Below are 12,808 nucleotides of genomic sequence, written 5' to 3'. Positions count from 1 at the left end.
CTCTTTCCTCTGCAGTCCCCCACCCCCACCCCCAGTAACATGGCCTCACATTCTTTAAGAAAACAGGTGAAAGCATTATCTTTATCTTCCTGGGCCAGACAGGATAGGATGGTGAAAGAGTTCATCCCACTGTGAAAAATGACACACAGTGTAAAACTTAGTAATTATCTAATTATGGAGTTTCCAATTTAATACTGTCGAACTGTGGTTGACAAACAGGCAAATTACAGAAAAACACCAGAAAGGGAACAATGGTACCACTTTTATGTACAGGAATTTTGTTGTTAAAAATGAGATTTTTTTTTCTTTCTTTTTAAGTTTTAGTGTGTGTGTGTGCACATGTCAGTGTCGTATAGCACATGTGGAAGTCAGTAGATGACTTTGGAAGGTTTGGTTCTTCTACCCTCACATGAGCTCCAGGGATCAGACTTAGGCTACCCTGTTTGTGTGGCAAGTGTCTTTACCCACTCACTGACCTGGTTTGGTTTTAGATAGGATCTTAGACTTGTCATTCTTCTGCCTCAGCCTTCTGAGGGCTGGGATCGTGGGTATCCATCACTGTGACTTAGGGAAGTAATTTTGCAGTAAATAGTACCTATAATCTAAGGGCTGTTTCTTCTGTTCACTTGGGGTTCCTGTTTAGCTATCTCGGAGGTATCTCCAACCCAATACCTGTAATAGAAATTCCATTTTTGTCCTTTCCCTAACTTGCTTTTTTTCTGTGGAGTCCCCACCTCCACAGCACCTTTAATTTTCCTGTCCCTACTGTCTGTCTCTCTGCCACCTGATTCATTGCTGAGCATCTGGCCTTTATACTGTGCACAACAGCCAATTAAATAGCTCAAAATTATGTGTTGGACTACACTCTGCCTGGTAAAACCTTTTGGGTGCCTTCCCTTTATCCTCTGGGAATTCCAGTTTCTCAGAGGCATGTGTGATGTGTCCCAGATTGTCCTTCCAAGCTCAGATCATGCCATCTACCTGCATTTACTAGGTGTCAGCTGTCACCTGCAGGCTCTGAAGAATGCCAGGTTCTCCCTGGGCCTTTTGCATGGTCTGTTCATTCAGTGTGAAATTCTTTTCCTTCTGTTTCTTACAGTGACTGGCTCTTGCATTTATTCCAAAATTATTAGTTACATGTTTATTCATTTTGTTCAGCTGTGGCCTACCCCATTAGACTGGAAGCTGCCTAAGGACAGAGACCAAAGCTGCTCTGTTCTCCGTTAAACCTACCACCAGTCATCTTGCATGGTTCTTACTAGAAGGAACAACCTCTAGCCGTGTTCTAAGTCTTAATTTAAATCTACCTCCCTTGCCTGGCAGTAGTGGCACATATTTTTAATCCAAGCACTAAGAAGACAGAGGCAGGCAGAGATCTCTGTGAGTTTGAGTCCAGCCTGGTCTACAGAGTGAGTTCCAGGATAGCCACACCAATACAGAGAAACCCAGTCTCGAAAAACCAGAAACAAACATTTTCCTTTCTTTCTTTCTTTCTTTCTTTCTTTCTTTCTTTCTTTCTTTCTTTCTTTCTTCCTTCCTTCCTTCCTTCCTTCCTTCCTTCCTTCCTTCCTTCCTTTCTTTCTTTCTTTCTTTCTTTCTTTCTTTCTTTCTTTCTTTCTTTCTTTCTTTCCCTTCAGGGAAGCCTAACCAGATTCCTTTGGGCTCACCTAGACATCTCTTTCCCTACACACATTCCCTGTAGCAGCTGCTGTGAGATATTGGCGGCTCAGTTCTCACAGCAGACCACACACTCATGAAAAGTGGTTATTGTCTTCTCATCAGACAAAGCCCAAGCCTTCCTTATGGTGTTTGATACCGACACATGTGTCTGGCAATGTTCTGAGACTGTGTGTTCACCCCACCCTAGCTGTCGGGGGAGAGGGAAGATGGCTGCTATTTTCCTGGCTCAGGCACAAAACCTGGTTCCCTGGCTGCTCTGCCAGCCTCCTTCTCCACCCTCCCCCCCCCCCAGACCTGTAGTAACCTGAGGTGACACGGGAACCTCTCTGGGAGGTGCTCCTTTGAGGCCTTGGGATTTTGCTGAAGGAAGCAAGCTTGCCTTAGGAAGGACAACAGCCTTCTTTCGAAGGCTGGTCACTGAGTCCATCTGCTCAAAAATAAGAGAAAATGACACAGTTGTTACACTAGCACGCTTAACCTGGAGCCAGCACTTCCCTGCTCTGGAGTATGATAACATGTTCATTTTATTACCCTAATACAAACAGCTTTTTCTTTCTCCTCAGTTCCCACCTAAGGGCATGGGCAAATCCCATTTTTCATTTAGCTGAGTGTGCCAGGTGACAGCAGCTCCATCCCGCTGGCATTGCCAGGAAGTCCTTTCTCCTGCCTGTGCTGGGGAGGCAGGATGGGAGGCAGGTGTGAGTGTCCATCCAGAGGGTGTGTGAAGGAATCTGCTTCCCATGCCAGGAGATTTGGTTCTGGTGAGGGACGTGAAGGAAACTTGTGAGAACAAGTGTCCTATTCACAGGCTAGGAAAATAAATGTTTTACTAATCCTTAAATAACATTTTACTCTGAGGTGTATTGGCAAATTTTAGTTTTATTTCTGTAGGAAAGTCTCATTTTTAGAAGTGTGATTTGTACACATTTAGGTAGTCGAAGTGAGTGCTAAAATTAACCTCTATCATCCTGTTCTGATGTCCACATAGAGAGAGGGTAATGTGACTTAAAAGCCCTGACATTCTTGTAATGTTTATCCAAATAACCTGGTATTTGTCATCACAGACTGGAGCTTATTTTAAGCATTGTAAACATACTTACTCATCTATGTTTTGAGGTTATCTTCACATAGAGAGTAGAGGGTGACGAAGGAGGCATCCTATATATTTTTCCCCCCACCCAAGGACTTACCCAAGAAAATTCCATCATTGAACAAATATTTATTGAACAGCTTACCGTGTGCCAGGCACTGTGCTAAGTACTGAGAAACAACAGAGCCTGTAGTCTGGACTTGCCGGTAGGCAGAAGCAGGAGTGGGTTTCTTACCTGGAAGGGTCAGGATGGATCTGGGAGTGACCGAGAAGGTGGCTGCATATTACCTGTTCTGTCTCTCTCAGTTCATTTGTTAATAGAGTCCATTTTACTAGCCTCTGTATAAGGATTGAGCAAATAATGCCATATAAAAGCTAAACAGATTAAGGTTCAAGTATCTGTTGGGGACTATGGTCAGCAATGATTATACATTATTGCTATCAAGCTACATGGGGTCCAGTGGAGGATTATGGGAGAGGCCATCAAGCATTTTGAACAGAAGGGATTCCTTGGTGATCTGAAATGTATGCAGTCTCCGGAAGAACATCTCAAGGAGTATTGCATCGGCCAGAAGGCCTTTCTGTTCTTGACCTGCCTAGTGGTTACCGTGGTCTGGGAGGGGCTAACTGTTGTACAGCCAGGCTGGGTGATGCTTGGGGGAGATCAACCCTGTGGATTACAAGCCTAGGACCACTCCTGGAGACCTGTTTCCAAGCCTTTAGGAGCATCATTCATGGCAGCCATCCATGGAGAGCACAAAGAAGATCAATTTGTGGAACTGGCAGGCTGCCATAATTTCCCCACCTCCCCTCCCCATTTCCACAGGCAGAGCAAGAGACTGTAGTAAACCTAACTATTTCTGAAACTCCGGTATAACCTGGTGTCTTAGTTACTGGTCTACTGCTGTGAAGAGACAGCACAAACAAGGAAAGCTATAAAATAAAGCATCTTATTGTTGTTGTTGTTGTTGTTATTGTTGGGATAGGGAGTCTCTGTGTGGCCTTGGCTGTCCTAGTACTCGCTCTGTACACCTGGCTGGCCTTGGACTCACAGAGATCCACCAGCCTCTGCCTCCTAAATGCTGAGATTAAAGGCACACACCACCATTGTCTAGCCTAGGGTAAATCATTTAACTGGGAGCTTGCTTACAATTTCTTAGGGTCAGTCCATGATCATCATAGCAGGGAGGATGGTGGCAGGTGGGCAGGCGTGGTGCTGGAGTGGTAGCTGAGAGCTTACATCTTATCCATAGGCAGCAAGCAGGGAGTTAGACTGGTATGGGATTTTGAAAAGCCCACCCCAGTGTTCTACCTTCTCCAATAAATGCCCATCTCCTAATCCTTCCTAAACAGTCCATCAGCCGGGAATGGAGAATACAAATATGTGAGTCTATGGAGGCCAATCTTCTTCAAGCCACCACACCCAGCAAGAAACTCTTGGAGCTGTGAGTGATCCCCAAGTGTCGTTGTGCGTTGCCATCCGATGGAAACATTCCACTTCCGCTGTGAGTTTGTTTGTTTGTTTTTAAAGCACCCAACTGTGGCTTCCATTCTTTGATGGACTACACCATCTGTCTCTGATTGGAGAAGCTCCAGCCTGCTTAATATATTTATTCGAGTAAGAGGGGGACATTGGCTTGTACTCGTCAGTTAAAGGAAAAGGTGTCAACACTCCAGTGCTTATCAGAAGAATCAGAGAAGTAAAACTGGAGTCACTGCAGATAGTCAAGTATCTGGGTGTTGGAAAGCTGGCTCTGAGAAACCTCTCTTTCTCTGAGGCTCCTGCCTCGGCCCTCTTCAAATGGGCATGGAAACCCCACATCTAGGTAGCCCCCTCGAACTTCTCACCGCCTTAATCAGTTATTGTCACCAAATCCAGTATCAGAATCTCACAAGGGGAAGGCAGCCCGTGGACTCTCCCTATGTCTCTCATCCTTGTGTTCTTCCTTCCTGATGTTTCTCAATTATCTCTACCACTTTCCTTCTGTCAGGGGGTTGGGGGTGGGGAGCATCCTTTTGCCCATTCTTCAAAGGCAGGTATCCTTGAGACAGATCTCTTAAGTATATACCTTTGCCTAAGAATGACTTACTCAAAGGAGTTTAAAACTTTCATGCACACAGAAAACTGGCCTGGATGTTTAAAGTAGCTCTCTCTCTTTGTAATTTTTAAAACCCAGAAGGGGCCAACAAAACCTGCTTCAGGAGGCGAATGCTAGACCAGTGGTTCTCAACCTTCCTAATGCTGTGACCCTTTAATACAGCCCCTCATGTTGTGGTGACGTCCCCCCAACCATAAAAGTATTTCATTGCTACATCATAACTGTAATTTTGCTACTGTTATGAATCTTAATGTAAATACCCATGTTTTCTCATGGTCTTAGGTGACCCCTGTAAAAGGGTTGTTCGACTCCCAAGGGGTCTTGATCCACAGGTTGAGAACCACTGGGATAGGTGAAGCATGATTCAACTGAACAGTGAAATAGCTATCATTCAGTCTTAAAAACAAAACCAACACAAAAGTACAACAAAAACAACAAAAACAAGGCTGGAAGTAAACTGTAGTATATCATCTGAGTAAAAAAGAAAAAACCTGGAGAGTCTGTCATTCCACCTCTGTATGATTCTGAAGAAGGTAAAACCATGAAGATAGTAAATATCACCCAAACAACATTACATGTGGTGGTATGAATGTGCTTGGCTTAGGGAGTGGCACTATTAGGAGGTGTGGCCTTGGAGGAGGTGTGGCCTTGGAGGAGGTGTGGCCTTGGAGAAGGTGTGGCCTTGGAGAAGGTGTGGTCTTGTTGGAGGAAGTGTGTCACTATTGGGGTGAGCTTTGGGACCCTCCTTCTAGCTGCCTGAGGATGCTAGTCTTCTCCTGCTTGTCTTCAGATCAAAATGTAGAACTCTCAGCTCCTCCTGCACCATGCCTTCTTGAATACTGCCATGCTTCCCACCTCGATGATAATGGACTGAACCACAGAACTAGGAAGCCAGCCCTAATTAAATGTTGTCCTTTTTAAGAGTTGCTGTGGTCCCGGTGGCTCTTCACAGCAATGGAAACCTTAAGATGACACACAATCACGTTGTTTCTGGGGATGCAGGTGAGAGGATGAGTGGAGTTCAGGAGCTTTTAGGGAAATGAACTTGTTCTGTGTGAGACATAGGGTGGAGATATGCATTTGGAGATCCACCACCAAGAATGAGTGATGTAGCTTTAGACTGTCAGTCTAAACTGATGTGTCAAGCAGGTTTATCCGTTGTAACAAATGTGTCACTCTGGTGGGGAGTTCAAGAGAAAGTATGGAAGTTATGTGAGCGACTTGTATCTTTCAGTTTGGTGTAAACCTGAAAATGCCCTCAAGGGTTGTTGTATTTATTTATTTATTTATTTATTTATTGACAAATTGACAACAGCACAGAAATCAAGCAGATGTAGGAATTTATCCCACGTCATCCACATCAAAGCGTTTCAGCTAAGTTGTCACAGACAGAACATTCGCCTTGTCAACAACACATCCTAAACCAAGTGAAGAAGAGTTGCAAATCTTGGCAAGAAAATAGTAGTTTTATATATTTAATACTGATCTATTGCCGAAAAAAATTAAACCTTGCTCATTAGGCTGAACATCATAACTGGCAGATGATGCAGATCTTTAGAGGTACCAGTAGAAATCCGTCCATTCTGATAACCCGGAGAAAATAGGGGATCGAATCAGCAGAACCCTACATGCCTGTGGAACAATCATGAAAGATGTTGACATTTCCTTGTCTAGTCCCAGGAGGAAGAGAAAACTCTCTAATTTTCCTTCTTCCCTCCCACTCTCTCTCCTCCTTTCTCCTCCTCTTCCCTCCTTTGCTTTCTTCCTTTGTTCTGACAGGGTCTCAAGTACCTCAGACTGGCCTTGAATGTAGAGAAGAATGGCCTTGAATTGGTATTGATATTGATATTGATTTGAATTGATATTCTCGCCTCTATCTCCTGGTACTGGGATTATAGTCCTGCATCATCATGCAATTTATGTGGTTCTAGGGAACAAGCCCAAGGCTCTGTGGACACCTGGAGAACGTTCTACTTACTGAGACCGCAGGCTCCACTTTTGTCTGCACCATTCCTACCATTGCCCCAAGTCTGGCAATGTAGCTAAGGCTAGCTCTCTTTGTGATCCTCTGTCTCAGTGGGGATTACAGGTATATGCCACCCTACCAAATTTCCCTCCACATATTTTAATACATATCTTCATATTTAGGAAGCTGAGAAAATCCTAAACAAAACAAATCCAGAGAAATTTACTCAAAGATGTATTAGAACTAAACTGCTGAAAACTAGAAAAAGAGAGGAAGTCTTGAATGAAGACTGGGAAGAAGATGTGTTATTTGTTATTTGCACAGAGAAACAGTTCCTTGTAAGGACAACAGATATTCATCTGAAATCATGGTGGAAGTGGCACAGCATGCTTCAGATTTGAAAGAAAAGAGCCTTCTTCTACTTTTCTTCTCCTACTGTCAGTTTACCTCTAGTGAATCTGTCCGTAAATATGATGGTTAGTTTTTAAATGTTGACTTGACACAATCTAGACTCACTTGAGGGCTCTCAGATGAGGGGTTGCCTAGAGCAGATCGGTCCGTGCATATGTCTGTGGGAAACTGTCTTGATTGCTTACTGACATAGGACACAGCCCACTTGTGGGTGGCATCATTCCCTAAGCCCTGAATTGTAGGGTCAACTGCAGGAGTGAAGAAAGCAAGCTGAGAGATCAGGATCGGAGGCAAGCAGACAACATGGACACATTGTTTCTCTCTGCCCTTGAATGTATGGGATTTACTAGCTGCTTGAGTTTCTGCAGACCTTTTTGAAATGTTGGGGTGTAACCTGGAATTATAAGCCAAACTAAGCCTTTCTTCACTAAATTGCTTTTTTGTTAGGGTATTTTAGCATAGCAACAGAAATGATAAGGAATGACAGAAAAACAAAATGTAGTCATCCTGAAGGGGAGTGGTTCAGAGATGTCTCATATACCAAAGACTCAGCTGTTCATATGTTATATTAGTTACTGAAGTGAGAGGAAGGCTTTCTTTTGGCTTGTGGTTTGAGGGGTTCCATTATATATATGTTCCATTATAGAGGGGTCATGGACTGCTGTTGGTATATCACCAACAGATTAATATGTGGTCCCATGTAAATATTGTGTAGGTAGTTGTGACATGTATTATGCAGTAGGAAGTAATGGCAAGAGAAATCTGTACCTGTCTGCTGCAGATGAGATATTGCTTTGAGTATTTTTGGCCTGTGGCGGGCTGAATCTGGGGATGCAAAGCTGAAAGGGAAAGTCAACTGTAATTCTCAAGGAAAAACCCACAACTTGTTGCAATCAGACCTATCCTCAAAGAATGACTGGAGGAAGCTCATCCATGGGAAGGAAGTAATAAAAGAGTCTCAGTCATCAGGAAGGAGGAAGGAAAACCAAAGCGAGCAGGATGCTGGTGCAGCAGAGATTGCCATCTCCCTCAGGACTTTTAGAAGTTCTGTTTGATGATGACCACATGCGTATGCTTTCGTTACATTCATATCATTGCTTGTAAGAAAACAAAATGATGGAACTTAAAAATAGGGAGGTATACGGGTTAGAATCCAGTGGTTCTCAACCCGTGGGTCTCGGCCCCTTTGGGGGAGGGTCACACATTAGATATCCTGCATATCAGATATTTACATTATGAGTCATAACAGTAGCAAAATTACAGTTATGAAGTAGTAACAACATAATTTTATGGCTGGGGGTCACCACAGCACGAGGAACTGAAGTTAAGAGTCACAGCCTTAGGAAGATTGAGAGCCCATGGGGTTGGAGGTGTGGCTCGAGTGGCCTCACTCACAGGTAAAACTGTTAATGCCTCAGTAAATGTGGAGTGAATGGAGTTAAATTTTACTGATACAGACACCTGTGACTAGTCAAATATGAATAAAGGTTCTTATTATTTTCCGCAGCAAAGGAAATAGCTAAGCCTGTCAGAACCTGTCCAGACCCCTCTCCTTTTCCACGCATTCTGTTTCCCACCAAGGGTTGCTGTGAACCACTGCCCTTTCCCTCCAGCTCATCAACAAGGGGTTCATCGCTGGTCTTCCTGGCTCTGCCCTGAGAATGTTATACTCCAAGGCCAGTGGCAAAAGAGAGTCTCTTCACACATAGCTCTTGTCTCTCCTCTGCTCAGAGCCATCCAGTGACCTTTGCAGCTCACACCTGTTTGATGCTATTGCTTTATTTCCAATCAAAATGTATTTACTGCACACGTCAAACTGTAAACCATGAACAAAAGACTCCCATAATTAAGAAAATTGACCTTACCTGTATGGGTTCCACTCACGTTAGAAAATGAACCAATACTTGGGACAGCCCTGCTGGGTTCCAAGCTATGGTTCCTCTCGTGATTTTTTTTTGAAAAGGAGCTACTCAACTGACTTGATTAATTCAACCTGGCTTTGAAGGCCACATCCATGCAATGATAGGATGTGTTCTTTCTCGTGTGCATGTTGTCAAGATGTGTCTATGTTGTGCCGTCTCAAGCCTTTACTTTTATTTTTTATTTGTTTACTTATTTATTTTAGTGTATGAAAGCTGACGTCCTTCCCAGGGTGTTCATTGTCCTATAACATATTGGAATACCAACTTCCCGACAGAATTTCCTGTCACTGTTCCTTCTGATGCACCCTGCTGTAGCCTCATGGGTCTTCTTGTTCTTTATTAAAGCACAGGGGTTCTGCATGAAAGCCTCTCCTCAGGGCGCCCACCTAGCTGGTTTCCTTTACCAGATCTTCACACAAAACAGCTTTCTTCAAGACGCCTTCCCTAAGCATCCATACGCTTCTACCCTTTCCCCTTCTACACATCCTCCGTATTACCACCCAAATAAATATGTGTTTGTTTTGTTTTGTTGCTGAAATATTACCCATTTATTGGCTGAAAACAACACACACAATTGCTTCTCGTGGTTCTGAGGTTGTAAAGTCTGCATCATGTGGATCCTTTCTCAGTGGGAAGGTCCCAGTAGGCTGAGGACAAGAGGTCCCTGTGCTCTTTCCTGTAGGCTCTGGCCAATAATCTGCTTGTCACCTGGGTTGTTGACATGATTAGCACCCAAGGCTGGGGTTGCTGCTAACCTGAGACCTGTTAGCTGTGCCCCTTGCATTCCCTATCTCATTGTCACTTCACTTCCAAAGCCATCAAGAGCAGTCAAGTCCCTCTTGGGCTATGCCTTTCTCTTGTTTCACCTGTTTAACAATTATAATTCTATCTTTAAGGTCCCCTTTGTAACACACTGTAAAACACTGTTTGCATAGGTGTATCACCTGGAGTAAAATCCCCAGACAATTTGTGGTACACTGCTCATCCCACTGTAGTTTCTGATTGTCCATTCCCCAATCTAGACCACAGGTGGGCACAGTTCTTTGGTGTCTTCAGTTTAGGACCCTGCCCGCCACACAGTAGACGTTTTGCTATTTGTTAAATGAATGAGTGACTGTAGGTAGACTGGTATGTATATAGTCTTGTCCTTCTCTCAAAGCTAAAAGTCAATGATACTGATTTTTGTTTTTATTTTTATTTTTTTGAAGCAGGGCTTACTATGTGGCCAGGATGGTTTGGAACTCAAGACCACCTTGGTTTAGCCTCTGTAGCACTGGGATTACAACTATGCACTATCCACCTGCCCCATATGACTTGCCTTTCTAACCTGTGTTTATTCAGTGTGGGCTCTTTTTGTTCTGACCTCCGCATGACACCAGTATGGTTTTGGTCCTTAAAAGGACGGACAGCCCAATATGTCATAGTTTTATGTAGCCTGGTAATAGACAGAGACACACATGGAATATAGAATGCCATGAACCTCAGAGGCTGATGGGTCAGGGAACCCTGCCTTATCCAACAAACACATGTCCAGTGCTTTCTCAGAACAAACCTGGAAATATGTTGTTCGGCTCCATTTAAACATAAAAATGTAACTTCATTTACACATGCCAGTTAGCCAATGAAAAATTCAGAAATGACTTAATGAATCGGCCGGATTCCACTGATACTTCATTGTTGGGTACTCTATAGACAGTTTGGGTTCTAGGAGTGTAAGATCTGAGTACGTGTGACAAGCGAGACTCAATAAATAACAGATTTGCTATTTGGGTTACAGTGTGGAAAAAAATCTCTGGAAACAGATTTATATATTAGTTTTTCACTTTGCCACCAGATGTCCTCCGAGTAGGAAAATATGATGGTTCGAGTGACATTTTGAAGTGTGAATGCCCAGCAGTTTTGAACAGACAGTGACGGGATGGACTGTGCATGTGACCGCAGACTTTGGGATGGGACACGTATTTTGAAGTTTGTCTTACAGGTGTAGCTTTCAGAAGCAATATTTATTTTACACTTAGATGTTCACTTCTCGTGCTCGACAAACATTTACTTAACATAGTTCCTTTTCATTAATCCCAAACTGGTATTTTTAAAATGTGAGTGAGTGAGTTATTATATGTTGGGATTGATGGCAGACTCCTCCAAGCTTGTGCTAATTATAATGATGAGAGTTTAGTATTTTGAGTGGAGTGTCTCAAGGACTCAGGGAGGGCAGAGCGTAGGCTTTTATGCACTACAGCCACACATGAGAGGACTTTTACATTGAATTTTGAAGGTAACAGCTTACGGCTTTGGGTAAGGCAGTTGAATGAGTGTAATGTAATACAAAATCAAAGAGTGCATGTGTGGGTTTGTTTTTGGCTTTGTTGAGACAGGGTTTCTCTGGGTAGTCCTGGCTGTCCTGGAACTTGCTCTGTAGACCAAGTGGCCTCGAACTACTGCAATTACAGCCGTGTGCCACTACTGCTGGAATACTTGTAGCATATTCTTAATGGGATAGTTTACAAGGAAGAATAGAGTCCTTAGCATATCAAATGAATAAGCAGTATCGTTTCAAAACAAGACTGTTTGGCATAATAAATTAACAAGCGGTGTCTTTTCAAATTAGAATTTATTAGGCCAAGCGTGTTGTAAACATACAACTCTCCATAACGTGTAAGGAGCCGTTTGGAAAATAGGCATTTTTAGGAATTTTCTGTGAGTTACTCTGTGTCCCCATGAGGATTCCCACCCTGTCTCTAGTATCACCAAACGTGTGGAACAAATTTGTGCTTTATGGTGAGGCCATCTTCACTTCATGAAGTGGGGCAAGGGTGGGACAGACAACCTATTTCCAGAGACTGAGGCCATCTGCATGAAATGTCAGCCAAACAACCAGATGTTTGCTATGGGTTGGCTCGCACATCTGGCTTCTTGACGGGACTCCTCCTTTTCCCCCATATGCTTGAGAGATGCTCAGAGAGAAGCGAAGGGAGCTTGTCTGGGTTTACAGAGGAAGGGGCAGTAATATTCTGGTGTCCTGCAGGGGGCGAAGTGGCCTCTGGTTTTCTCCAAGTGTTCACAGGTTCCAGTGAACTCTGGAGGCAGACCTGCTTGATCAACGTCCTTCAATGCATTCTGCATCCATTTAGAATCAAACATGTGCTTTGTCTAGTCCTCTGATCTGATACCTCCGGGCCACATGGAGTCTCTAATTTGATGTGATTAGGAAAGCAGGAGGAGGAGGAGGAGGGACATGGATGAAGGTTCTCTTGCCACCCCAAGTTTCACTTGACGTACATAGAGACAGTGTGGTCCCAGTTTGATGCCACTGAACTCTTAGGATTATACCTCTTTATTCATCCCTTCGAACTCAGGTGGACCCAAGTGCTTGCCTGCCTGCTTCCTATAAATATGACACATCCAGGTTGAGAGACGCGTTTAGACATGTAGAACATATCTTCTGTGACCCTTGGCTGAATATTGCAGTCCTTATGACATCTTACCTCACATCTTTTTTTTTGGGGGGGAAGCATCCTCAGACTCTCATACCACCTGAAGGCACCCCAAAACGCCCTCTTATTCTAGCACTATTCTATGAGAACAGAATTCCTCTTGGTAGGGGTGGGGAGTCCATGACAGGCCTGAGTTAGAGGTTGTG

Source organism: Arvicanthis niloticus, chromosome 8 (assembly GCF_011762505.2).
Source record: "Arvicanthis niloticus isolate mArvNil1 chromosome 8, mArvNil1.pat.X, whole genome shotgun sequence".
In the NCBI taxonomy this organism is placed as follows: Eukaryota; Metazoa; Chordata; class Mammalia; order Rodentia; family Muridae; genus Arvicanthis; species Arvicanthis niloticus.
The sequence above is the reverse complement of the archived record's forward strand: the minus strand, read 5'-3'. Positions refer to the sequence as shown.